Below are 26,268 nucleotides of genomic sequence, written 5' to 3'. Positions count from 1 at the left end.
TGTGTCTCCCGTCTGCCAGAACAGCACACCTGTGAAGCTGTATTTCTTTTTATTTTGGTCTTGCCACACTCTAATCCAGTTGGCTTCGGCCTGGTCTTTCACAATGCAAGGTTCTGGACCTAGTCCTGAATCGGGAGAGATGCACCAAGCGTGCCCTCATAGTGGCAGAGGACTACCGTCTCCGCCACAGGTTTCATGCGTGCACCGTGGTGGTGGCAGCATACCATGCTAGAGACTTTTAGTGACTGGCTTTTTACCTGTGAACTGTGATTGGGTGCCTACAGACCCACTCATTTAAACATGTTGGTGCTCACGATGAATTGGAATCCTGAATGCACCATCCTGTGCATTTGCATGTGAGAGTAAAATAGACCTGCAGGTTCTATTTTGGAAGCCCGCAGCCTGGACCAAAATACAAGACGAGGGGGGTATGCTATTCTCTGGACTGCATATGTGTATTACTGGCATCTCTGTGTTGCAAAGGGGAGCACCAGACATTACAACAATGAATAGTCTCTGATACAATTGTCTGTAATTTGACTCTGGTAGGGAAAGGAGTCCTTTGAAGGGGCACATATTTTTGTCTCTCTTCCTGAACTTCGTGAGGAAGGTTTGTAAATAGCTGGGTGCAACCTACCTGCTGTTACCTCTTTGTACCTTTGTGGTCGGTACTTCACCTGGAGACTGTCCTGTGGTGTAGAGCATCCTTGCAGACAGGATCCAAGTCTGGAAGGTGGCCTGGCCAGGACAATGAAATGGGAGCCATCAGATGTAAAAGACCTCAACCCCCACAGTTGTGGCCCAGTAACTCCTGCCTGTCCCGAGGACTTCCGAATGGGGTCTGCGAAAGACCCTTCCATCCCCTGAATGTACTATTGACCCTGTTAACACGCACCTGAACTGTGTGGGGCTTGTTGAAACACATTTTGCTAGGACTGATTTTGGATTCCAGTTTGACCCTCTAGTAATCCCTCATCAAAGGCCTTCACATTGGACCAGATATTGGTGCACAGGCTGCTTAGAAACCACATTATCCACTGGAACCTTTAGATTGCCCCAGTCTTGCCTAAACTCTTGCAGACTCAACCATATCAAATGTGATAGCAAAGTCTGTGAATGCCAGCTCCTGCCCTTCAAAGAGGTTTTTAGAGTCTGTGCCAACACGCGTGCCGGCCATCAGGGCCAAGCACTAGCCAAAGAAACTGAAGAGCTTTGGGTTACTGTCCCCTTCCAACTGCAGAGCCTGACAGTGAAGCTCAGCAATTATACGCACCACAAGCCAAGGAACTCTTTCTATTTACCAGCCGTGCAGACCAAACTGGCTCAGAAGAATCATCTGCACTAGGGGAGGACTATTTTAAAGTTACAATGCTACGCGATGTCTAGTCTGGAGTGCCAGCATGGTGAAAGTCAAGACATACTCATAGGTACCTTGTGTTAGTGCAAGCTTTGAGTCCTTTGTTGGCATTGAGAGCTGCAAACCATGAAGGAGAATGAACAGCTCCTCAAGCACTGGTGGCATCCTAGCTGGACATCTGACATTCCCGCCAGCTCTAGAAGCTTCGGCAAAAATCTTGACTCACTAAGGCCCCTTGGTGGTAACTTAGGCCCTGATTTAAGCTTTGGTGGACTGTTCTCCATCCATCAGGGTGGCAGAGGCATTATCTCCTCCACCCTGAAGGATCACCATCTTCTAGATTTGGAGAGGACCACTGGCCCAGTGGTCGTCTGTACCTTGAAAAGAATCAGCATCACAGCAGTTCCCATCAAGATACAAAATGTTTGGTGGATGGCCAAACTTGTAAAAAAAAAATGTGTGTAAGAAATAAGTTCCCAAGGCGGGAGTCTGTTTCTGAAAAACAAAAAAACATATGACCCTCACAACATGGGAGATTTCTCCTAAGGCTTGGGGTCATTATTTGGATTATTATCCTGTTATGGCTAGAAATAAAACACTGTCCACCATAAATAGGACGAACGTTAGAATGCCCTTCTTTCAAAGGCCCCCTACTCTATTGGCCCATTGAAGGAAGCTTTCCATCAACTGATCCAACAAGGCTGTGTTGATTCAAATCTTACAGGCCACCTGCCTCTAAATGATAATGGCATACCGAGAGTTTGAATGAGAGAGGGCAGGTGTTCATGTCTCTTTAAGAGATGGGTCAGTGTCCCATATACCTCTGTGCCCCTCACCAGCCTCTGGCAGAGCTGTTGCCTGGGCTGGTCACCCTACCAAAGGGAGCCAGGGCTGAGTTAGAGACCCTGCCTTCCCAGGAGCTGGGCGTACCAGAGCTGGTCCTGGTGGGAATCCAGACAGAACTCGTTAATTCTGTAGAACTCCCTCTGAAGCCAGCCCAGAAGCTAGGCAGCTCAGCGGTGAGAAGCCGGCTCTCGAAGGACATATTTCTAGCGGTCCCTCTCAGGCTACCAGGTGCCTCTCTCCCTCGATCTCTTTCTTCCCTAATCTCTCAGACTCTCAGTCACTCTCGCTAAATAACTTCTCACTCTTGCTTCTACTGTCTGTCTCCCCCTGCTCACTGTTGCTCCCTGTTTCTTGTTCCCTCTCTCTTTCCATCTCTCCAGCACATGCATTGATGACAATCAGTCAAAGAAGATGCAGGACCACCTGATTCAGGGCTGTCCTTCCTCAGTCCTGAGACGCTGCACCCTGAGGCAACCGGAAATCCAACTTGAGGACATTTTCATACTGACCCAGTCACACAAACTTTCAAACAGCAGGGGGGAGGAAATGGACATAGCACTGGCCCAAGGCCAAGCTCCCAGGTCCACCACAAGGTCGCCAAAGAGATAGAAGACTTGGCAAACACAGTGTACAAGAAACCACATCAAGCAGCAAGAAGCTGGTCATCAAGCCATAACAAGTGCCGGAACGATTGGCTAGATTCCGGTGCACTTGACACATGCCCAGCATGAGGAAAAGTGTGTTTTTGGTGCAGCAAAGACAACCACTTTGCCTGAAATTGGAGGAGCAATGACAGAGGAAGGAGGCCACTAGTAAGCCTGCGAGGGAGCCCCACCCTGAGGCAGCTGCCACTAGAAGTTAGCCCATTGGAGGATTCCAAAAGCAACCAAAGGTATGAGGCAAAAACCAAAGAGAGCAACAGCAACAAACTGTTCATGGTCTCCTACTCCAAACAGAGAGACGTAGAGGGGAGACTACATTCAATGTGCAGAATATCAATAGCCAGAGTAGCTGTCCAAGCCCTCATCAACAATGGACATCCGTAAATATCATTGACATCTGGTAGTTCAGGTTAGTTGCCCGCGACTGACACTCAATCCCACCCTAACAAAAATCTACATTTACGGAGGGAGCACTCCATTGCCCTTGGTAGAAGTCATTGAGGTGGAGGTGAGAAACAGACACATGGCAAAACATACCGAGTCCCACATCGCCAAAGAAGGCATCAACATGATCATAGGGTGCCAGATCGCAGAGAACCTGGGGCTGGTCTTTGTGAATGAATTCCTCCAATTAATCACTGGCCTAGGTTTCCTGAAGAACACCAAGCTCAAATTACGCATTTAACAAACTGTGTGCTCCACCTCACTTAGGCACAGTCAGGGGCCTTTCCACTTTCCCCCACTCACTGAGGAGCTCCTCAAACTAAAAAAGATAGAAAGATAGAAGTAATCAAGAAGGCGTCCCAGCTCATGCCATGGGTATCTCCTATGGTCCTTGTCCCAAAGCAGTCCGGTGCCATATGCTTGTGTGTTGACATGAGTCTCCCCAACAAGGCTATCAGGAGGGAGTGACAGCTGACGCTAAACATGAGTGACATAATTGCAGACCTGAATGGGGCTAAGGGATTCTAAAAACTCAATCTCAATTCTGGACACCACCTGTTGGAACTCGACCCCACCAGCCGATATATAATCACTTTCTTCACCCAGATAGAAGTGCAGAACTACACATGCTTCAACTCTGACATCTCCTAAACTGCCAAAAGTATTTTTAAATACCATCTGAGAGACCCTTTCTGGACTGTAGGGTGTGCTGAATATCAGTGACAACATTTTAACATTTTCAACAGCGCTGAAAGAACCTAACACTCGGTTGAGAGCCACCCTGAAGAGGCTAAGCAGCAGTGGCCTAATGCTGGACAGTTGGAAATGCTCATTCTTTGAGTCGTTCATAGAGATGTTTGGATTTGTGTTGTTGAAGGGAGGTCTACAAGTTGACCCGAAAATTTTGAGTGCCATCAAGAACACCACAAACTGTGAAGGTAGGCAGAAGCTTTCTCAGGATGTCCACATATTGTGGGCATTTCATACCAGGTCTCACTATCCTTTTCAAGCTTCTGAGGGCACTCAAAAGAGCAGATACACCATTGGACTGAGGTGATAAAGCAGAAACAGCCTTCCAGGGAATGAAAAGTGCATGACTGAAGGAAGCCACAATAACATACTTCGACCCCAGGCAGAGGACTGAACTTATCATAGATGCCAGCCCAGTGGGGCTAGGGGTGGTACTGACACAAGAGAAATCACTGTCACAGTGGATCCATGTCATAGAGCTGGCACACTAGGGGCACCAAGGGGCCACACAAACAAAGGTGAGACTAGGAGATGGGTAAAATATTCCATTCCACCTGCAGAATTGGTTGAATTTTGGTGACTCCATGTTACTCTTGTAACACAGAGTTCCAGCCAAATTCCACCAATCGCCATGAGGTGGAATTGTATCCTGCTTGCAGCTCCAGAATGGTAGGTTGGAGAGCATGAGTGAGTGTTGGCATCCCCTAGCATGATTTCCAGTCACTAGGAGGACATCAGGCAAGATCTTTCTACTGTGGGCGGTCATAGTGCTGCAGCTCGAGTAGAAAGTATACTTGAGCGGCAGCAAAATCAACTTTAGTAGCTGTGCCTTCTAGTGCCCGTGCAGTGCTGTTTTTGCTGATTTTTCAGTGTGGAACGTGCTCCCCATACTAAATCACAGCACGAATATTGCAACATGCCAATTTGTGCCCATTGGTGGAATCTTGCAGAGTTTTTCTTTAACTCTGCAAAATTCCACAAAGTCAAATTGCATGAGTTCCGCCCACCCGTAGGCGAGACCGAGGTTGAAGGTCTGGATCACCAGCATGAACAGCACGGTAGAGGAGAAGATGCAAGAGAGACAGTCATGTCAGATGACTACAGACTGGACACACCTGCCTCCGGTGAAGACAGAGGAACTATGCCGTGAGCTGTATTGTAGGTCAACTTGAGCATGAACTTCAGAAGCTTTCCCAGCGGCCAAACAACTGCAGTAGGGTAGAGAGCCACTTCAAGTGTGTGATAGTGGAGCTGAGCTCGTCCACGTAATTCCACAAGGTGACACCAATCCTTGGGAAAGTGTTCACTGTGTTCGGCCTCCTAACAGAAATCACAACAGATAATGGGCCCCGTTTCATAGGATGGAGATCACTAAATAGCGCCATGCCCCATGGATAAGGCACCAAAAGGTCACACCACAGTGGCTCCTGGTGGAAGAGAAGTAGAACGTTTCATGTGCACATTGAAGAGAATGTTCTGATGAGGGGTGATCTGGAATGGTGCCTCCATCACTTCCTAAAGGTGTATGGAAGCACCACGTTATGTGTGCCCGTGGATCTGATGTTCAGGAGACTGGAAAGGACGATATTCCAAAGGGGCTGAAATGGACACCCTGTGCCAGGAATGTACAGACAGCAGCGATGAACGACCGGCCCAGCCGTGCCCGGAGAGACAGACCTGCAACAAACACTACATGAAGGTGGCCAAGTAATTGTCAGAGGCAGACATCCGGGGGTATTACTGGGCGCCCTTCGAGAGCGCCCCATGGCTCGTCACTCGAGTCCGGGGCACCACGGAGGTGACGTGATGAACCGGAACGTATCCCGGTGTAAAACGTTTGACGAGCCCGAGCCCCATCACTATCCCTGAAGATAGGGGCACCTAGGATACCCCAACACAGGGACATGTCCTGATACAAGTTCTCCTCCGTCCAAACTACCCCAGACCGACTCCCCCAGTCGGCCGATGAAGCAAGAGGGGTGTGGGGAACGGGCACAACGGAGTCAGAGGCACAACCTGCGTCCGAACCTAGCGCCAAGCAGAACCTAGCGCCAAGCCAACTCCGCCATGATCACGTGCGGAGCTGGGACCCGAGTGCTGGAGAGATCCAACATGTGATCGTGCTGAACACTAAGATGGGAGGGTGTAGTGGGCACCTGGCCACTGCTGTAACCTCCGCAGACACAACCCCCGTGTCCGCACGGCTGAGCGGAGACATATTAGGAAGCTGAACCGCTAGAAGTCACTCACTCCCATGAGAGACCATCAGTGCGTGTGCGGGGGGTATTTTTGCAGCAGGGCCAGTCTCCTCACTACGCACCACTAAGTATTCTCCCAGTGATCCATCGATCTATCTGTCTATCCATCCATTCATCCATCTATCTATCTCTGAGAGTTGAGTCTGTTTTTGGAGCAGTCTCCTGGAGAAAACAGTCTCTATCTCTCTCTCTGTCTCTCTGTCTCTCTCCCCCTAAGACAGCTGTGTTTATTTAGTCTGTTCTTGGAAGAGTGCACTCCTCCTGAAGTCTCTCCCTACCTTTCCACTCTCTCTCTCCCTCTAATCTCTCTTCATCACTCTCTAGCTCCCTCTCACTCTCTCTTTTATCTCTCTTCCTCTCTCGCTACCTCTCTCCTCACAGAACTCACCTCTCTCCCCTCGCTCCTCTCTCCCTCACTTCTCTTTCTCTCTCTCTCTCCTTCAGCTCCTCTCTTCCTTACTCTCCCGCTGTCCCTCGCTGCTCTCTCTCTCGCTCTCTCCCTCTCTCTCTCTTCCTCTCTCCTCACTCCATTCACCTCTCCCTCAGGTCCTCTCTTCCTTGCTCTCCCGCTGTCCCTCGCTGCTCTCGCCCTCTCTCTTTCTCTCTCATCTCTCTCGCTCTCTCTGTCTTTCTCCCTCTCTCATCTCTCTCGCTCTCTCTGTCTTTCTCCCTCTCTCATCTGTCTCCCTCTCTCCCCCCTCTCTCTTTCTACTCACTCCATTCACCTCTCTCCCGCTGCCCCTCACTGCTCTCGCATCTCTCTTTCTCTCGCTCATCTCTCTCTCTCTCTCTGTCTTTCTCTCTCTCATATCTCTCGCGCTCTCCCTCTCCCCTCTCTCTCTCTCCTCACTCCATTCAGCTCTCTCCCTCAGCTCCTCCCTCCCTTTCTCACCCGCTGCCCCTCACTGCGCTCTCTAGCTCTCTCTCTCATTATCTCTCTCCCATTCTGTCTCTCTCCCTCCCCTCTCTCACTTTCTCTCCTGTCTCCCTCCCTCTCTCGCTCCCTCCTTCCTTTCTCCCCGTCTCCCCTCTCTCTACCCCCTCCCTCACAGCTGTAGTTTTTCCATGTTTTGTCTTGGATTCGCTCCTGCACGGAGGGGCTCTGCCTCCTCCCGGGGAGCGGAATAAATTACCCAGATGAGGTGGGGGGCGGGAGGCGGTGGGGCAGGGGGAGGATCCGCTTTCAGCTGCTGCTGGAGCCTCTCCGGATCCAGTGCACAGAGGCCCGGCGTCTCGGAGCACCTCGCAAAGCGCTCTCTCCTGCGGCAAGGTCCGGCGAACCTGCGCCGGGAGAGGGGCGGTGGCACACCCGACATCTGCATGCGGGCACTGGGACCGGGCACTCCGTGGTCACGCGCTGCAGGGGGAGGATGGATCCTTAGGACCGGCGGCGGGCCCCCCCGGGGACAGTCCACACACCTGCAGGCGCTACACTGTCTTCAGCGTCAACCCGCGGGTGCCACAGCACCGAGGCTGCCCCTAAGCTCAAGGAGGGCATAACGTACCCAACAGGGCGCCGGGGCCGGTGCTGGGGCAGACGCCTGCCTCCCTCGTGTGTCTGCAAACGAGCTGAGCGTGCCAAAACTGCCGGCACAGGGGCTGCCCGGAGCTGACTGTGCCAAAACTGCCTGCACCGGGAGCTGCCCACAGCATCACCACAGGACCTGCCTGCACAGGGGCTGCCCACAGCATCACCACAGGACCTGCCTACACCGGGGCTTCCCGCAGCATCACCACAGGATCTGCCTGCACAGGGGCTGCCCACAGCATCACCACAGGTCCTGCCTGCACAGGGGCTGCCCACAGCATCAACACGGCAGCTGACGGCACAGCATCACCACTGGAGCGTACCTAGGGGTTGCCCCTGCAAGATGCCTGCACAGTTGCTGTGTACCCAACCTGCGCTGGGGCTGCGCGCACTGTAGCTATAGTGAATGCCGGCTCAAGGACCAGCTGCACCGGGGGTGCCTGACCCGGACCTGCCTGCACAAGATTTGCGCATCTGGAAAGCCTGGACTACCTCCACGGGGCTATTGCTGGAGAGTCTGCCTTCACAAGGCTGCTTGAAGAGGGTCTGGGCAAGGCTGCTTGAAGAGGGTCTGTGCGCAAAGGAGCCTGGGCGAGGCTGTTTGAAGAGGGTCTGTGCGCAAAGGAGCCTGGACAAGGCTGCTTGAAGAGGGTCTGTCTGCGCGAAAGTGCCTGGGCACGGCTGTTTAAAGAGGGTCTGTGCGCAAAGGAGCTTGGGCAAGGCTGCTTGAAGAGGGTCTGCCTGCGCAAGGCCGCCTCAAGAGGTTGAGCTGGCCGCACCGTCTTGCCGGATTCGCCTGCACCGAGTCCGCCTCCGTCGAGGAGGCCTCTGCGGCCTGCCCCGGGTCTACCTGCCAGGGATCTTCACACTGGATTATTCTTGGATGAGGGCGCCAGGACCACCTTCCTGCGGACCCCCGGGGACTACGCGGTCACACGTAAGTAAGGGCCTGGGCCTCGCTTCTCCCCCCCTACTTCTTTCACTGACTTTTGAGGGGCGTCTTAATAGTATCAGCCCCCGTTATTATGAGACCTTTGCACGGGGGGCGCCTATGTTCCTTCTGAGGGAGGACGAGGCAGTGTCTAGAAGGTAGCGAGGCGCCTCGAAGGTCTGCGCCTCGTTCCCTGTTAGCACTTTAGAATTAGCCAGTCCATCTAAATGTGTCCACCATGAGAGCGCATTGTCTCTGGGCGCCAGGCTAGCTCCCCGATACAGGAAAGATGACTCAATGGGGGGCTAAGGTGGCGAGGCTCAGTGGGTAGAACAGAGCAGGATACCCCAGAGGGCAGGAAAGGGGAAAATATTTCAGTTTGTAAGTCAGTGTGGGACAGCACGGTAAGTAGGGAGGGGTGAGCCAGCTCAGTGGGTAACTAAGGGTGGGCTAGCTCAGAGGGTAGGAAGGGGAGGGTAGCTCAGTGGGTAGGTAAAGAATGATTTGTTCAGTGAGTAAGGTAGGATAGATAAGGGTGGGACAGTTGCATGGGTAGGTAAGATAGGTAAGGATGGGATAGCTGAATGGGTAGGTAAGGGTGGGATAGCTGCGTGGGTAGGTAAGGGTGGGATAGCTGCATGTGTAGCTAAGGTAGGATTGCTGCGTGGGTAGGTAAGGGTGGTATAGCTGCATGTGTAGATAAGGGTCGGATAGCTGCATGGGTAGGTACGGGAGGGATAGCTGCATGGGTAAGTACGGGAGGGATAGCTGCATGGGTTGGTAAGGGTGGGATAGCTGAATGGGTAGGTACGGGAGGGATAGAGGCATGTGTAGGTAAAGGTGGGATAGCTACATGGGGAGGTAAGGGTGGGATATCTCCATGGGTAGGTAAGGGTGGGATAGCTGCATGGGTTGGTAAGGGTGGGATAGCTGAATGGGTAGGTAAGGGCAGGATAGCTGCATGGGTAGGTACTAGAGGGATAGCTCCATGTGTAGGTAAGGGAAGGATAGCTGCATAGGTGGGTAAGGGTGTGATAGCTGCGTGGGTAGGTAAGGGTGGTATAGCTGCATGGATAGATAAGGGTGGGATAGTTGCATGGGTAGGTATGGCAGGCTAGCTGCATAGGTAGGTCAGGAGGGATAGCTGCATGGATAGGTATTTCAGGCTAGCTGCATGAGTAAGTAAGGGAGGGATAGCTGCATGGTAGGTAAGGGTGGGATAGCTGCATGTGTAGCTAAGGTAGGATAGCTGCGTGGGTAGGTAAGGGTGGGATAGCTGCATGTGTATATAAGGGTCGGATAGCTGCATGTGTAGGTAAGGGCAGGATAGCTGCATGTGTAGGTAAGGGTGGTATAGCTGCATGGGTAGGTAAGGGCAGGATAGCTGCATGTGTAGGTAAGGGTGGTATAGCTGCATGGGTAGGTAAGGGTGGCATATCTGCATGGTTAGGTAAGGGCAGGATAGCTGAATGAGGAGGTATGGGTGGTATAGCTGCATGGGTAGGTAAGGGTGGGATAGCCGCATGGGTAGGTAAGTTTGATAGCTGTGTGGGCAGGTAGGGGAGGGATAGCGGTAACGGTGGGGTACCTGCATGGGTAGATAAGGATGGGATAGCTGCGTGGGTAGGTAAGGGCAGGATGGCTGCATGGGTAGGTAAGGGTGGTGTAGCTGCATGGGTAGGTAAGGGTGGTATAGCTACATGGGTAGGTAGAGTAGGATAGGTAAGGGTGGGATAGCTGCATGGGTAGGTAAGGGTGGGCTAGCTGCATGGGTTTGTAAGGGTGGGATAGCTGCATCGGTAGGTAAGGGCAGGATAGCTGAATGAGGAGGTATGGGTGGTATAGCTGCATGGGTAGGTAAGGGTGGGATATCTACATGGTTAGGTAAGGGCAGGATAGCTGCATGGGTAGGTAGGGGAGGGATAGCTGCGTGAGTAGGTAAGGGTGGGATAGCAGCATGGGTAGGTAGGGGAGGGATAGCTGCGTGAATAGGTAAGGGTAGGATAGCTGCGTGGGTAAGTAAGGTAGGATACCTGCATGGGTAGGTAGGGGAGGGATAGCTGCATGGGTAGGTAAGGGCAGGATAGCTGCATGGGTAGGTAATGGTGGGATAGCTGCGTGAGTAGGTAAGGGTAGGATAGCTGCGTGGGTAAGTAAGGTAGGATAGCTGCATGGGTAGTTAAGGATGGGATAGCTGCATGGGTAGGTAAGGGCAGGATAGCTGCATGGGTAGGTAAGGGTGGTCTAGCTACATGGGTAGGTAAAGGTGGTATAGCTACATGGGTAGGTAAAGTAGGATAGGTAAGGGTGGGATAGCTGCATGGGTAAGTAAGGGAGGGATAGCTGCATGGGTAGGTAAGGGAGGAATAGCTGAATGAGGGGGTATGGGTGGTATAGCTGCATGGGTAGGTAAGGGTGGGATATCTGCATGGGTAGGTAAGGGCAGGATAGCTGCATGGGTAGGTAAGGACAGGATAGCTGCATGGGTAGGTAAGGGCAGGATAGCTGCATGGGTAGGTAAGGGTGGTGTAGCTGCATGGGTAGGTAAGGGTGGTATAGCTACATGGGTAGGTAAAGTAGGATAGGTAAGGGTGGGACAGCTGCATGGGTTGGTAAGGGAGGAATAGCTGCATGGGTAAGTAAGGGAGGGATAGCTGCATGGGTAGGTAAGGGAGGGATAGCTGCATGGGTAGGTAAGGGAGGAATAGCTGAATGAGTAGGTTAGGGTAGGATAGCTGCATGGGTAGGTAAGGGTGGGATAGCTGCATGGTTAGGTAAGGGCAGGATAGCTGCATGGGTAGGTAAGCGTGGTATAGCTGTTTGGGTAGGTAAGGGTGGGATAGCTGCGTGGGTAGGTAAGGGGTCACATGTAGGGGAGCTCAGTGAGGGTGAACTGAGTGAGTACTTCTGAGCCTATAACTTGTTCCTCTAACGGTCCCCAGGGGGACAGAGTTTCTAGCCCCCAGGATGTTCTGCAGACCCCGCTGTTGGGGGAGAAAGGCGGGATGGGGGGCTGTGGACCCTCGAAGCTCACTGAGGGGTTCGGTCATCTTCTGGACCCCTTACATCCCCCCCCCCGGCCCAGATTCCCCGGCTTGGCTCAAGGGGCTTGAATTCCTCCTAGACCGCTCACCAGAGGTGGGGGTGCCGTGCCCTAACCCCCCTTTGTAGGCACACAGTTCGCTGGCTTGGGTTCACAGTCCTCTTTGCAGCCTCACGGCTAGGGAAGGGGTGGGGGGAAGGGGGGTGTGGGAGGGGTCCCCCGACAGTTCACTCTGTAGTCCTGGAGTCGGGGTGGTGGGGTTTTGACCCGAGGTTCTCCATGCATTCTGCATAACTCAAGCAGGGGGCTGAGGTCTCAACCGGCCCTCCCCGGGCTCCTCTGCAACCTGCTCAGCTCGGATTGGGGAGCCCTGGTCCCCCAAGTCCCCTTCCCAGTCGCACAGCTCGGCCATGGGAGCCCCGGTCCCCCAAGTTCCTTTCATAGCCGCACTGCTCGGCCATGGAAGCCCTGGTCCCCCGAGTTCCTTTCATAGCCGCACAGCTGGGGCAGGGGAGCCCTGGTCCCCCAAGTTCCCTTTCCAGCCTGCACAGCTCGGGCTGGGGAGCCCCGGTCCCCCAATTTCCTTTTCCAAACGCACAGCTCCGCCGTGGGAGCCCTGGTCCCCCAAGTTCCTTTCATAGCCGCACAGCTCGGGCAGGTGAGCCCTGGGCCCCCAAGTTCCCTTTCTAGCCTGCACAGCTCGGGCTGGGGAGGCCCGGTCCCCCAATTTCCCTTTCCAAACGCACAGCTTGGCCGTGGGAGCCCTGGTCCCCCAAGTTCCCTTTCCAGTATGCACAGCTCGAGCAGGGGAGCCCTAGTCCCCCAAGTTCCCTTTCCAGCCTGCACAGTTCGGGCTGGGGAGCCCCGGTCCCCCAATTTCCCTTTCCAGGCGCACCGCTCGGCCATGGGAGCCCTGGACCCCATGTTCCCTTTCCAGCCTGAACAGCTCGGGCTGTGGAGTCCTGGTCCCCCAAGATCCCTTCTCAGTCGCACAGCTCGGCCTGGGGAGCCCTGGTCCCCCCAAGTTCCCTTCCCAGCTCGGCCAGGGGGGGCAGGCCCAGCTCCTTTGTCTCTTCGCCCCTTTAGTCTACCGCAGACCGCCCCTCCCTCCCGCTCCGTGCCAAGAAGAGGACCCGAGACCCCCTAGGCGCCTCCTGGTGGGAAGAAGGGGGTCAGAATCCGAGGGTCACTTTCGCAAAGAGGGGGTCGTGTCCAAGCCGGGCGCCCCTCAATCATGGCCTGGATGGATGGTGGGGGCCGAGACCCCCGCCCATGTCTCCATCCCCATCTAAACGGTGACATCACCGCGGAGTCCCTATGCCCAGCGCCCCACACACTCTCTGCAACCCCAGAAAACTGGGGTTCACCCCTCGTGGCTGCAGGAGCGACGGGGTAGGAAGAGAGAACCCCTCTTCTAGAGGGAAGGGACCTCTTCAACACCCCAGTCTCCGCTTCGAGGGCTCTCCTTTGTTCTGCTCCCTGAGAAGAGGGGGGAAGGCGCCTGCAAACAGGGCCCACCATACTCCGCCCCCAACACTGCAAGGCACCCCCCAAAATGGGCTGTTGGATCGAAGGAATACGGAGCGCGCACGGAGTTGCGGGGCGCAGTTGCTACATGAATGGAACACCCCAGTGCGATCATAGAGGAGCAGCTGCAGCTTCTAGGCACATGGCAGGGCGGAGCCTCGAACGCTAGTAAAGGAGCCTCTCTGCACATCGATGGCAGGCGAGGGGTGGTAGATGAGTGCAGGGGGTGGATGTGTAGCATTCTCACCACACGCACCTTCCAGGGGCTAAATGTGGACCGTCGTGTGCGCCTGGAGCGGAAGCATGGAGTGCTATAGCGCCTCTTCCACCGCACTTAAGGACTTTTAGGACCTGATTTAGATTTTGGCGGACGGGCTCGCTATCATAAGCCACATGCAATGTGTTTATTTCAGGGGTTCTGTATAGCGCCAACATACCACACGCATTGTGCACGTTTTGGGGCTGTATATTTGCGATATGCGCTTTGCCGTCTGCTGCATCAGAGCTATCTCTCCGTAGAGCACATCCGCCCATCTGCACAGCCATAGAATGTATATCCGACCACCCCCCAACTATTTCATCCATACATCGCACCAAGCTACTTAGTCACACACTCTATCCGTCCACAGACTCATTCACCGACATACCCGCCAGTCTCTTTCTAGCCATTCACCCGCACCTACAGAGTAATCCATCCATTCACCCATCCATCCCCACTATTGCATAGACGCCTGAGCGCACAGTGCGCGGGGCCCAGAGTGTTGCGTCATTATTAAGTGAATATACATGGTCATGCGCAGACGTGTCCACTTTATGACAGGTACCTGCCGCGTGAGGGCGGGCATTTTGACTAGGGGTATATTGTGCATAGCGCCGACAAGTCACTGAGAGGCCGTGGCAACCAGACCACCCCTCCCTTAAGCATGGCTGGTCGGGCACAGAGTGATGGCGAGCGGACTATGCCACCCTACCCACTCTCCACCCATGGCTGCACTACTGGTTCCGTTGACGCCCACACCCCACCAGTGGCAGTGACTAGGGGCCCTCTTAGATATTAATGCCCACTCCGCACCAGTGGTAGTGACTAGGGGCCCTCTTAGATATTAATGCCCACTCCGCACCAGTGGTAGTGACTAGGTGCCCTCTTAGATATTAATGCCCACTCCGCACCAGTGGTAGTGACTAGGGGCTCTCTTAGATATTAATGCCCACTCCCCACCAGTGGTAGTGACTAAGGGCCCTCTAAGTTTATTAATGCCACCCCACCAGTGGCTTTAAGTAGGGGGCCCTTTCAGTTTATTAATGCGCACGCCCCACCACTGTCTGTAAATAGGGCCCCCCTTAGTTTATTAATGCTCCCTCCCCCACCAGTGGCTTTAAGTAGGGTGTCCTTTCAGTTTATTAATGCCCAAGCCCCACCACTGGCTGTAAATAGGGGCCATCTTAGTTTATTAATGCCCCCTCCCCCACCAGTGGCTGTCAATAGGGGCCCTTTCAGTGTATTAATGCCCATTCCCCACCAGTGGCAGCACATAGGGGCCCTCTTAGTTTCTTAATGGCCACTCGCCACGACTGGCTGTCAATAGGGGTCTCCTGGTTTATTAATGCCCACTCCCCACCAGTGGCTTTAAGTAGGGTGTCCTTTCAGTTTATTAATGCCCAAGCCCCACCACTGGCTGTCAATAGGGGTCCTCCTGGTTTATTAATGCCCACTCCCCACCAGTGGCTGTCAATAGGGGCCCTTTCAGTTGATTAATGCCCATTCCCCACCAGTGGCAGTACATAGGGGCCCTCTTAGTTTCTTAATGCCCATCGCCACCACTGGCTGTCAATAGGGGTCCTCCTGGTTTATTAATGCCCCCCCCCCCCACCAGTGGCTGTCAATAGGGGCCCTTTCAGTCTATTAATGCCCATTCCCCACCAGTGGCAGTACATAGGGGCCCTCTTAGTTTCTTAATGCCCACTCGCCACCACTGGCTGACCATAGGGGTCCTCCTGGTTTATTAATGCCCACTCCCCACCAGTGGCAGTCAATAGGGGCCCTCCTGGTTTATCTATGCCCACTCCCCACCAGTGGCTGTGATCAGGGTCTCTCTTACCTTAGTAACCCACCAAAGCAGAATGTTAAAGGGGTCGATGTGGTCTAGTTATACCCGCTCCTTACCGATGGCACCCCTACAGGCCCAAGGCACGCCCTTCTCATAGCAGCATCTCCGTACCCCAGTAGTACTTTTAATACCCCTCAACCCCACCCCATGACGGCTCTTCTAGGTGTCTTTGGCACATTCAGGGCTCCCTAATGCCCGCCCACAACAACATAACCAGGGTACCCCGTGGCCCGATTGATGCCCCTGAAAGCAGCCTGATGGGCACTGAGAACAGTATAGACATATTCATGCCCACGCATGGCAGTACCACAGGGGCGGTCAATAGCCCTGCTATTGCCCACTTCATGTTTATAGCAGCCCCCGTGCCCTTCCTGGCATCGATTATGTGAATGCCCAGTCTCCGGCGGGCAGTGTGTACCACGGCTGTATGTGGTGTCTGCTCGGGGTGTACCACAGCTGTATGTGGTGTCTGCTCGGGGTGTACCACGGCTGCACGAGGTGTCTGCTCAGGGCAGGGTGTAACACAGCTATATATGGTGTCTCCTCAGAGTTTACCACGGCTGTATGTGGTGTCTGCTCGGGGTGTACCACAGCTGAATGTGGTGTCTGCTCGGGGTGTACCACGGCTGCACGAAGTGTCTGCTCAGGCCAGGGTGTAACACGGCTGTATATGGTGTCTCCTCAGAGTTTACCACGGCTGTATGTGGTGTCTGCTCGGGGTGTACCACAGCTGTATGTGGTGTCTGCTCAGGGCAGGGTGTTGCACGACTGTATGTGGTGTCTGATCAGAGTTTACCACGGCTGTATGTGGTGTCTGCTCAGGGCAAGGTGTACCACGGCTGTATATGGTGTCCCCTCAGAATTTACCACGGCTGTATGTGGTGTCTGCTCGGGATGTACCACGGCTGCACAAGGTGTCTGCTCAGGGCAGGGTGTACCACGGCTGTATGTGGTGTCTCCTTAGAGTTTACCGCGGCTGTATGTGGTGTCTGCTCGGGGTGTGCCACCTCTGTATGTGGCGTCTGCTCCGAGTGTACCACGGCTGTATGTGGTGTCTGCTCGGGGTGTAGCACGGCTGTATGTGTCTGCTCAGGGTGTACCACGACTGCATGTGGTGTCTGATTAGGGTGTACCACGGCTGTATGTGGTGTCTGCTCAGAGTTTGCCACGGCTGTATGTGGTGTCTGCTCGGTGTGTACCACGGCTGTATGTGGTGTGTGCTCAGGATGTAGCACGGCTTTATGTGGCGTCTGCTCAGAGTCTACCACAGTTGTATGTGGTATCTACTCAGGACAGAGTGTACCCCAGCTGAATGTGGTCAGTGCACACGCACTCTCCAGTGATGCTCTCTGCTAGGGCCAGTGCATCCGGCCTGCACGTGGTCTGTGCACGTCCAGTCTCCAGAGATGCTCTCTTCTAGGGCCAGTGCATCCGGCCTGCACGTGGTCTGTGCACGTGCACTCTCCAGTGATGCTCTCTTCTAGGGCCAGTGCATCCGGCCTGCACGTGGTGTGTGCACGTGATGTTCTCTGCCAGGGTCCGTGCATCCGGCCTGCACGTGGTGTGTGCACGTGCAGTCTCCAGTGATGCTCTCTGCTAGGGCCAGTGCATCCGGCCTGCACGTGGTCTGTGCACGTCTAGTCTCCAGTGATGCTCTTTTCTAGGGTCAGTGCATCCGGCTTGCCTGTGGTATGTGCACGTCCAGTCTCCAGTGATGCTCTCTGCTAGGGCTAGTGCATCCGGCCTGCACGTGGTGTGTGCACGCCCAGCCTGCAGTGATGCTCTCTGATAGGGCCCATGTGTACCCCGGCTGCACGTGGTCTGTGCACGCAGTCTCCAGTGAGGCTCTCTGCTAGGACCAGTGCATCCAGCCTGCACGTGCTGTGTGCACGCACAGTCTCCAGTGATGCTCTCTGATAGGGCCAATGTGTACCCCGGCTGCACGAGGTGTGTGCACGCAAAGTCCCCAGTGATGCTCTCTGATGGGGCCCGTGCATCTGGTCTGCATGTGGTGTGTGCACGTCCACTCTCCAGTGATGCTCTCTTCTAGGGCCAGTGCATCCGCCCTGATGCTCTCTTCTAGAGCCAGTGCATCCACCCTGATGCTCTCTTGTAGGGCCAGTGCATCCGGCCTGCCTATGATCTGTGCACGCCCAGCCTCCAGTGATGCTCTCTTCTAGGGCCAGTGCATCCGGCCTGCACGTGGTGTGTGCACGTTCAGTCTCCAGTGATGCTCTCTGCCAGGGCCAGTGCATCCGGCCTGCCTGTGGTCTGTGCACGCACAGTCTCCAGTGATGCTCTCTGCTAGAACCAGTGCATCCAGCCTGCACGTGGTGTGTGCACGCACAGTCCCCAGTGATGCTCTCTGATAGGGCCAGTACATCTGGTCTGCACGTGGTGTGTGCACGTCCACTCTCCAGAGATGCTCTCTTCAAGGGCCAGTGCGTCCGCCCTGATGCTCTCTGCTAGGACCAGTGCATCCGCCCTGCCTGTGGTCTGTGCACGCCCAGCCTCCAGTGATGCTCTCTGATAGGGCCCATGTGTACCCCGGCTGCACGTGGTGTGTGCACGCAAAGTCCTCAGTGATGCTCTCTGATAGGGCCAGTGCATCTGGTCTGCACGTGGGGTGTGCACGTCCACTCTCCAGTGATGCTCTCTTCTAGGGCCAGTGCATCCGCCCTGATGCTCTCTTGTAGGGCCAGTGCATCCGGCCTGCCTATGGTCTGTGCACGCCCAGCCTCCAGTGATGCTCTCTTCTAGGACCAGTGCATCCGGCCTGCACGTGGTGTGTGCACGTTCAGCCTCCAGTGATGCTCTCTGCCAGGGTCAGTGCATCTGGCCTGCACGTGGTGTCTGCACGCCCAGTCTCCAGTGATCCTCTCTGTTAGGGCCAGTGCATCCGGCCTGCACGTGGTCTGTGCACGTCTAGTCTCCAGTGATGCTCTCTGCTAGGGCCAGTGCATCCGGCCTGCACGTGGTGTGTGCACGTCCAGTCTCCAGTGATGCTCTGCTAGGGCCAGTGCATCCTGCCTGCACGTGGTCTGTGCACGTCCAGTCTCCAGTGATGCTCTCTGCTAGGGCCAGTGCATCCGGCCTGCACGTGGTGTGTGCACGTCCACTCTCCAGTGATGCTCTCTTCTAGGGCCAGTGCATCCGCCCTGATGCTCTCTTGTAGGGCCAGTGCATCCGGCCTGCCTATGGTCTGTGCACGCCCAGCCTCCAGTGATGCTCTTTTCTAGGACCAGTGCATCCGGCCTGCATGTGGTGTGTGCACGTTCAGTCTCCAGTGATGCTCTCTGCCAGGGTCAGTGCATTTGGCCTGCACGTGGTGTCTGCACGCCCAGTCTCCAGTGATCCTCTCTGCTAGGGCCAGTGCATCCGGCCTGCACGTGGTCTGTGCACGTCTAGTCTCCAGTGATGCTCTCTGCTAGGGCCAGTGCATCCGGCCTGCACGTGGTGTGTGCACGTCCAGTCTCCAGTGATGCTCTGCTAGGGCCAGTGCATCCGGCCTGCACGTGGTCTGTGCACGTCCAGTCTCCAGTGATGCTCTCTGCTAGGGCCAGTGCATCCGGCCTGCACGTGGTCTGTGCACGTCCCGTCTCCAGTGATGCTATCTGATAGGGCCCATATGTACCCCGGCTGCGCGTGGTCTGTGCACGCACAGTCTCCAGTGATGCTCTCTGCTAGGGCCAGTGCATCCGCCCTGATGCTCTCTTCTAGGACCAGTGCATCCGGCCTGCACGTGGTCTGTGCACGTCCAGTCTCCAGTGATGCTCTCTGCTAGGGCCAGTGCATCCGGCCTGCACGTGGTCTGTGCACGTCTTGTCTCCAGTGATGCTCTTTTCTAGGGTCAGTGCATCCGGCCTGCCTGTGGTATGTGCACGTCCAGTCTCCAGTGATGCTCTCTGCTAGGGCTAGTGCATCCGGCCTGCACGTGGTGTGTGCACGCCCAGCCTGCAGTGATGCTCTCTGATAGGGCCCATGTGTACCCCGGCTGCACGTGGTCTGTGCACGCAGTCTCCAGTGATGCTCTCTGCTAGGACCAGTGCATCCAGCCTGCACGTGCTGTGTGCACGCACAGTCTCCAGTGATGCTCTCTGATAGGGCCCATGTGTACCCCGGCTGCACGAGGTGTGTGCACGCAAAGTCCCCAGTGATGCTCTCTGATGGGGCCCGTGCATCTGGTCTGCATGTGGTGTGTGCACGTCCACTCTCCAGTGATGCTCTCTTCTAGGGCCAGTGCATCCGCCCTGATGCTCTCTTCTAGGGCCAGTGCATCCGCCCTGATGCTGTCTTGTAGGGCCAGTGCATCCGGCCTGCCTATGATCTGTGCACGCCCAGCCTCCAGTGATGCTCTCTTCTAGGGCCAGTGCATCTGGCCTGCACGTGGTGTGTGCACGTTCAGTCTCCAGTGATGCTCTCTGCCAGGGCCAGTGCATCCGGCCTGCCTGTGGTCTGTGCACGCACAGTCTCCAGTGATGCTCTCTGCTAGAACCAGTGCATCCAGCCTGCACGTGGTGTGTGCACGCACAGTCCCCAGTGATGCTCTCTGATAGGGCCAGTGCATCTGGTCTGCACGTGGTGTGTGCACGTCCACTCTCCAGAGATGCTCTCTTCAAGGGCCAGTGCATAAGCCCTGATGCTCTCTTCAAGGGCCAGTGCATCCGCCCTGATGCTCTCTTGTAGGACCAGTGCATCCGCCCTGCCTGTGGTCTGTGCACTTCCAGCCTCCAGTGATGCTCTCTGATAGGGCCCATGTGTACCCCGGCTGCACGTGGTGTGTGCACGCAAAGTCCTCAGTGATGGTCTCTGATAGGGCCAGTGCATCTGGTCTGCACGTGGTGTGTGCACGTCCACTCTCCAGTGATGCTCTCTTCTAGGGCCAGTGCATCAGCCCTGATGCTCTCTTCAAGGGTCAGTGCATCCGCCCTGCCTGTGGACTGTGCACGCCCAGCGTCCAGTGATGCTCTCTGATAGGGCCCATGTGTACCCCGGCTGCACGTGGTGTGTGCACGCCCAGTCTCCAGTGATACTCTCTGCTAGGGCCAGTGCATCCGGCCTGCCTATGGTCTGTGCACGCCCAGCCTCCAGTGATGCTCTTTTCTAGGACCAGTGCATCCGGCCTGCACGTGGTGTGTGCACGTCCAGCCTCCAGTGATGCTCTCTTCTAGGACCAGTGCATCCGGCCTGCACGTGGTGTGTGCACGTCTAGTCTCCAGTGATGCTCTCTGCTAGGGCCAGTGCATCCGGCTTGCACGTGGTCTGTGCACGTCTAGTCTCCAGTGATCCTCTCTGCTAGGGCCAGTGCATCCGGCCTGCACGTGGTCTGTGCACGTCTAGTCTCCAGTGATGTTCTCTGCTAGGGCCAGTGCATTCGCCCTGATGGTCTCTTCTAGGGCCAGTGCATCCGCTCTGGTCTGTGCACGTTCAGCCTCCAGTGATGCTCTCTGCCAGGGTCAGTGCATCTGGCCTGCACGTGGTGTCTGCACGCCCAGTCTCCAGTGATGCTCTCTTCTAGGACCAGTGCATCCGGCCTGCACGTGGTCTGTGCACGTCCAGTCTCCAGTGATGCTCTCTGCTAGGGCCAGTGCATCCGCCCTGCCTCTGTTCTGTGCACGTCCAGTCTCCAGTGATGCTCTCTGCTAGGACCAGTGCATCCGGCCTGCCTGTGGTCTGTGCAGGGATCCTGCCCCCGGAGCCCTGGGAACAATTAGTCCCTAACACGGCTGACCCCGAGCGGCTGCCGGGCACCCGCCCAGGGCGCGCTCTCGCGTGCTCAGCCGGGGTCACCAGTGTTTTCCATACACACACTGGAAGCAGGATAGGGGACGGAGAACTAATGAAACCCGTCTTTTGTCTGCACAAGGTCAGAGGGCGTAGCAGTAGTGACGGCGCACACACATGACGCCGCAGTATGTGGCACAAGCGCCGAGAAGACGGCGGCTGGTGTCACTGGTTGTACCTTCCTGGTCGAAGGCAGTGGCTGCCAGAGCATGCAGATGCAGTTACTGGGAGTGTAGGGGGGCGTTGCAGGGGTTTAGAGGCACACGGATAGCCGATGAGATGCTGTGCAGTGCAGGTGTGTACTCGGGTACTGGCTGGTAGCCTGTAGTGGAGGTGCACACACACAGGCAGCGGATAGGAGGCTGTGCAGTGCAGGTGTGTACTCGGGTACTGGCTGGTAGCCTGCAGTGGAGGTGCACTGGCTGGTAGCCTGTAGTGGAGGTGCACTGGCTGGCAGCCTGCAGTGGAGGTGCACACACAGGCAGCGGATAGGAGGCTGTGCAGTGCAGGTGTGTACTCGGGTACTGGCTGGTAGCCTGCAGTGGAGGTGCACACACAGGCAGCGGATACGAGTCTGTGCAGTGCAGGTGTGTACTCGGGTACTGGCTGGTAGCGAGCAGTGCTGGAGCACACATAGGTAGCGGATACGATGCTGTGCAGTGCAGATGTGTACTCGGGTACTGGCTGGTAGCCTGCAGTGCAGGAGCACACACAGGTAGCGGATACGTGGCTGTGCAATGCAGGTGTGTACTCGGGTACTGGCTGGTAGCCTGTAGTGGAGGTGCACACACACAGGCAGCGGATAGGAGGCTGTGCAGTGCAGGTGTGTACTCGGGTACTGGCTGGTAGCCTGCAGTGGAGGTGCACTGGCTGGTAGCCTGTAGTGGAGGTGCACTGGCTGGCAGCCTGCAGTGGAGGTGCACACACAGGCAGCGGATAGGAGGCTGTGCAGTGCAGGTGTGTACTCGGGTACTGGCTGGTAGCCTGCAGTGGAGGTGCACACACAGGCAGCGGATACGAGTCTGTGCAGTGCAGGTGTGTACTCGGGTACTGGCTGGTAGCGAGCAGTGCTGGAGCACACATAGGTAGCGGATACGATGCTGTGCAGTGCAGATGTGTACTCGGGTACTGGCTGGTAGCCTGCAGTGCAGGAGCACACACAGGTAGCGGATACGTGGCTGTGCAATGCAGGTGTGTACTCGGGTACTGGCTGGTAGCCTGCAGTGGAGGTGCACACACACAGGCAGCGGATACGAGGCTGTGCAGTGCAGATGTGTACTCGGGTACTGGCTGGTAGCCTGCAGTGGAGGTGCACACACAGGCAGCGGATACGATGCTGTGCAGTGCAGATGTGTACTCGGGTACTGGCTGGTAGCGAGCAGTGCAGGAGCACACAAAGGTAGCGGATACGATGTTGTGCAGTGCACATGTGTACTGGGGTACTGGCTGGTAGCCTGCAGTGGAGGTGCACACACACAGGTAGCGGATACGCGGCTGTGCAGTGCAGGTGTGTACTCGGGTACTGGCTGGTAGCCTGTAGTGGAGGTGCACTGGCTGGTAGCCTGCAGTGGAGGTGCACACACAGGTAGCGGATACGCGGCTGTGCAGTGCAGGGGTGTGTGTACTCGGGTACTGGCTGGTAGCCTGTAGTGGAGGTGCACACACAGGCAGCGGATACGAGGCTGTGCAGTGCAGGTGTGTACTCGGGTACTGGCTGGTAGGCTGCAGTGGAGGTGCACACACACAGGCAGCGGATACGAGGCTGTGCAGTGCAGTTGTGTACTCGGGTACTGGCTGGTAGGCTGCAGTGGAGGTGCACACACAGGCAGCGGATACGAGGCTGTGCAGTGCAGTTGTGTACTCGGGTTCTGGCTGGTAGCCTGCAGTGGAGGTGTGCACACACAGGCAGCGGATACGATGCTGTGCAGTGCAGATGTGTACTCGGGTACTGGCTGGTAGCGAGCAGTGCAGGAGCACACAAAGGTAGAGGATACGAGTCTGTGCAGTGCAGGTGTGTACTCGGGTACTGGCTGGTAGCCTGCAGTGGAGGTGCACACACAGGTAGCGGATACGTGGCTGTGCAGTGCAGGTGTGTACTCGGGTACTGGCTGGTAGCCTGCAGTGGAGGTGCCCACACAGGCAGCGGATAGGAGTCTGTGCAGTGCAGGTGTGTACTCGGGTACTGGCTGGTAGCCTGCAGTGGAGGTGCACACACAGGCAGGGGATACGTGGCTGTGCAGTGCAGGTGTGTACTCGGGTACTGGCTGGTAGCCTGCAGTGGAGGTGCACACACAGGCAGGGATACGAGGCTGTGCAGTGCAGATGTGTACTCGGGTACTGGCTGGTAGCCTGCAGTGAAGGTACACACACACACACAGGTAGCGGATACGAGTCTGTGCAGTGCAGGTGTGTACTCGGGTTCTGGCTGGTAGCCTGCAGTGGAGGTGTGCACACACAGGCAGCGGATACGATGCTGTGCAGTGCAGATGTGTACTCGGGTACTGGCTGGTAGCGAGCAGTGCAGGAGCACACAAAGGTAGAGGATACGAGTCTGTGCAGTGCAGGTGTGTACTCGGGTACTGGCTGGTAGCCTGCAGTGGAGGTGCACACACAGGCAGGGGATACGTGGCTGTGCAGTGCAGGTGTGTACTCGGGTACTGGCTGGTAGCCTGCAGTGGAGGTGCACACACAGGCAGGGATACGAGGCTGTGCAGTGCAGTTGTGTACTCGGGTTCTGGCTGGTAGCCTGCAGTGGAGGTATGCACACACAGGCAGCGGATACGATGCTGTGCAGTGCAGATGTGTACTCGGGTACTGGCTGGTAGCGAGCAGTGCAGGAGCACACAAAGGTAGCGGATCGATGTTGTGCAGTGCAGATGTGTACTTGGGTACTGGCTGGTAGCCTGCAGTGGAGGTGCACACAAACACAGGTAGCGGATACGCGGCTGTGCAGTGCAGGTGTGTACTCGGGTACTGGCTGGTAGCCTGCAGTGGAGGTGCACACACAGGCAGGGGATACGTGGCTGTGCAATGCAGGTGTGTATTCGGGTACTGGCTGGTAGCGAGCAGTGCAGCAGCACACATAGGTAGCGGATACGATGCTGTGCAGTGCAGATGTGTACTCGGGTACTGGCTGGTGGTGAGCAGTGCAGTTGCACACAGTGCAGATGAGTACACCAATACATTACATGAAGCGTGCAGCGCTTCACGGGGATTAGTGATGATGTTGTGTATATGTGTACATAGGTACAGCACACGATGCTTCCTAGAGGAGATGTGTGCAGAGCAGCACGAGTAGTAGAAATGATTCAGTGCAGATGTGTACACCAGTATATCACATGATGCTTACCAGATAAGATGTGTGCAGATATTGTGTCATGTATTGCAAAGGTTAACTTATGTAACAAATATGATGTCATGCAGTGCAGAGGTTCACTGGGGCAGATATGATGTCGTGCAGTGCAGATGTTTACTTAGGTAGCAGATATGATGTCATGCAGTGCAGAGGTTTACCGAGGTGGCAGATATGAGTTCATGGATTGCAGAGGTTTACTTAGGTAGTATGTTTGATGTCACGCAGTGCAGATGTTTACTTAGGTAGCAGATTTGATGTCACGCAGTGCAGGTGTTTACTTAGGTAGCAGATTTGATGTCACGCAGTGCAGGTGTTTACTTGGGTAGCGAATATGATTTCACACAAGGCAGATGTTTACTTAGGTAACACACGATGCCATGCAGTGCAGAGGTTTACTTAGGTAGCAGATATGATGTCATGAAGTGCAGAGGTTTACTGAGGTGGCAGATAGAACGTCATGCAGTGCAGAGGTTTTCTTAGGTAGCAGATATGATGTCATGCAGTGCAGAGGTTTACTTAGATAGCAGATATGATGTCACACAGGACAAATGTTTACTTAGGTAACACATGATGCCATGCAGTGCAGAGGTTTACTTAGGTGGCAGACATGATGTCATGCAGTGCAGAGGCTTACTGAGGTGGCAGATATGATGTCATGCAGTGCATATGTTTACTTAAGTAGCAGATATGATGTCATGCAGTGCAGAGGTTTTCTTAGATAGCAGATATGATGTCATGTAGTGCAGAGGTTTTCTTAGGTAGCACATATGATATAATGCAGTGCAGATGTTCACTTAGGAAGCAGGTATGAAGTCATGCAGTGCAGAGGTTTACTTAGGTAGCAGATATGATGTCATGCATTGCAGATGGTTACTTAGGTAGGCACAATATGATATAATACAGTGCAGAGGTTTACTTAGGTAGCTCATATCATTTCATGCTGTTTAGATGTTTACTTAAGTGGCAGATGTGAAGTCATGCAATGCTGAGTTTTACTCAGGAAGGAAATATGATGTCATGCAGTGCAGATGTTTACGTAGGTAGCACATATGATGTCATGCAGTGCAGATGTTTACTTAGGTGGCGGGTGCGAGGTCTTGTTGTGCAGAGGTTTACTTAGGTAGCAGATATGATGTCATGCATTGCAGGTGTCTACTTAGGTAGGCACAATATGATATAATACAGTGCAGAGGTGTACTTAGGTAGCTCATATATTTTCATGCTGTTTAGATGTCTACTTAGGTGGCTGATGTGATGTCATGCAGTGCTGAAGTTTACTCAGGAAGGAAATATGATGTCCTGCAGTGCAGATGTTTACGTAGGTAGCACATATGATGTCATGCAGTGCAGAGGTTTACTTAGGTGGCAGATATGATGTCATGCAGTGCTAAGGTTTACTCAGGAAGGAAACATGATGTCATGCAGTGCAGATGTTTACGTAGGTAGCACATATGATGTCATGCAGTGCAGATGTTTACTTAGGTGGCGGATGTGATGTAATGCATTGAAGATGTTTGCTTAAGAGGACATATTATGTCATGCAGTGAGGGTGTTTACTGTTTACTTAGCACATATGATGTCATGCAGTGCAGAGGTTTACTTTAGTATAAGATACGATGCCATGCATTACAGGTGTTTGCTTAGATTACACATTTGATGTCTTTCAGTGCAGAGG

General features: G+C 54.8%; 1 protein-coding gene across 1 annotated transcript in view; it reads left to right on the top strand.

Moving 5' to 3' along the window:
- The first annotated feature begins 7,520 nt into the window (after positions 1 to 7,520).
- The window catches only part of DCHS1 (dachsous cadherin-related 1), a 328,180-nt gene continuing 309,432 nt past the window's right edge, over positions 7,521 to 26,268 (top strand). The window contains exon 1 of the mRNA XM_069203663.1: positions 7,521 to 8,782. The gene's annotated coding sequence lies outside the window, so the exon portion shown is untranslated. The remainder of the gene's footprint in view (positions 8,783 to 26,268) is intronic.

Source organism: Pleurodeles waltl, chromosome 8 (assembly GCF_031143425.1).
Source record: "Pleurodeles waltl isolate 20211129_DDA chromosome 8, aPleWal1.hap1.20221129, whole genome shotgun sequence".
Lineage (NCBI taxonomy): Eukaryota > Metazoa > Chordata > Amphibia > Caudata > Salamandridae > Pleurodeles > Pleurodeles waltl.
The sequence above is the reverse complement of the archived record's forward strand: the minus strand, read 5'-3'. Positions and strand labels throughout refer to the sequence as shown.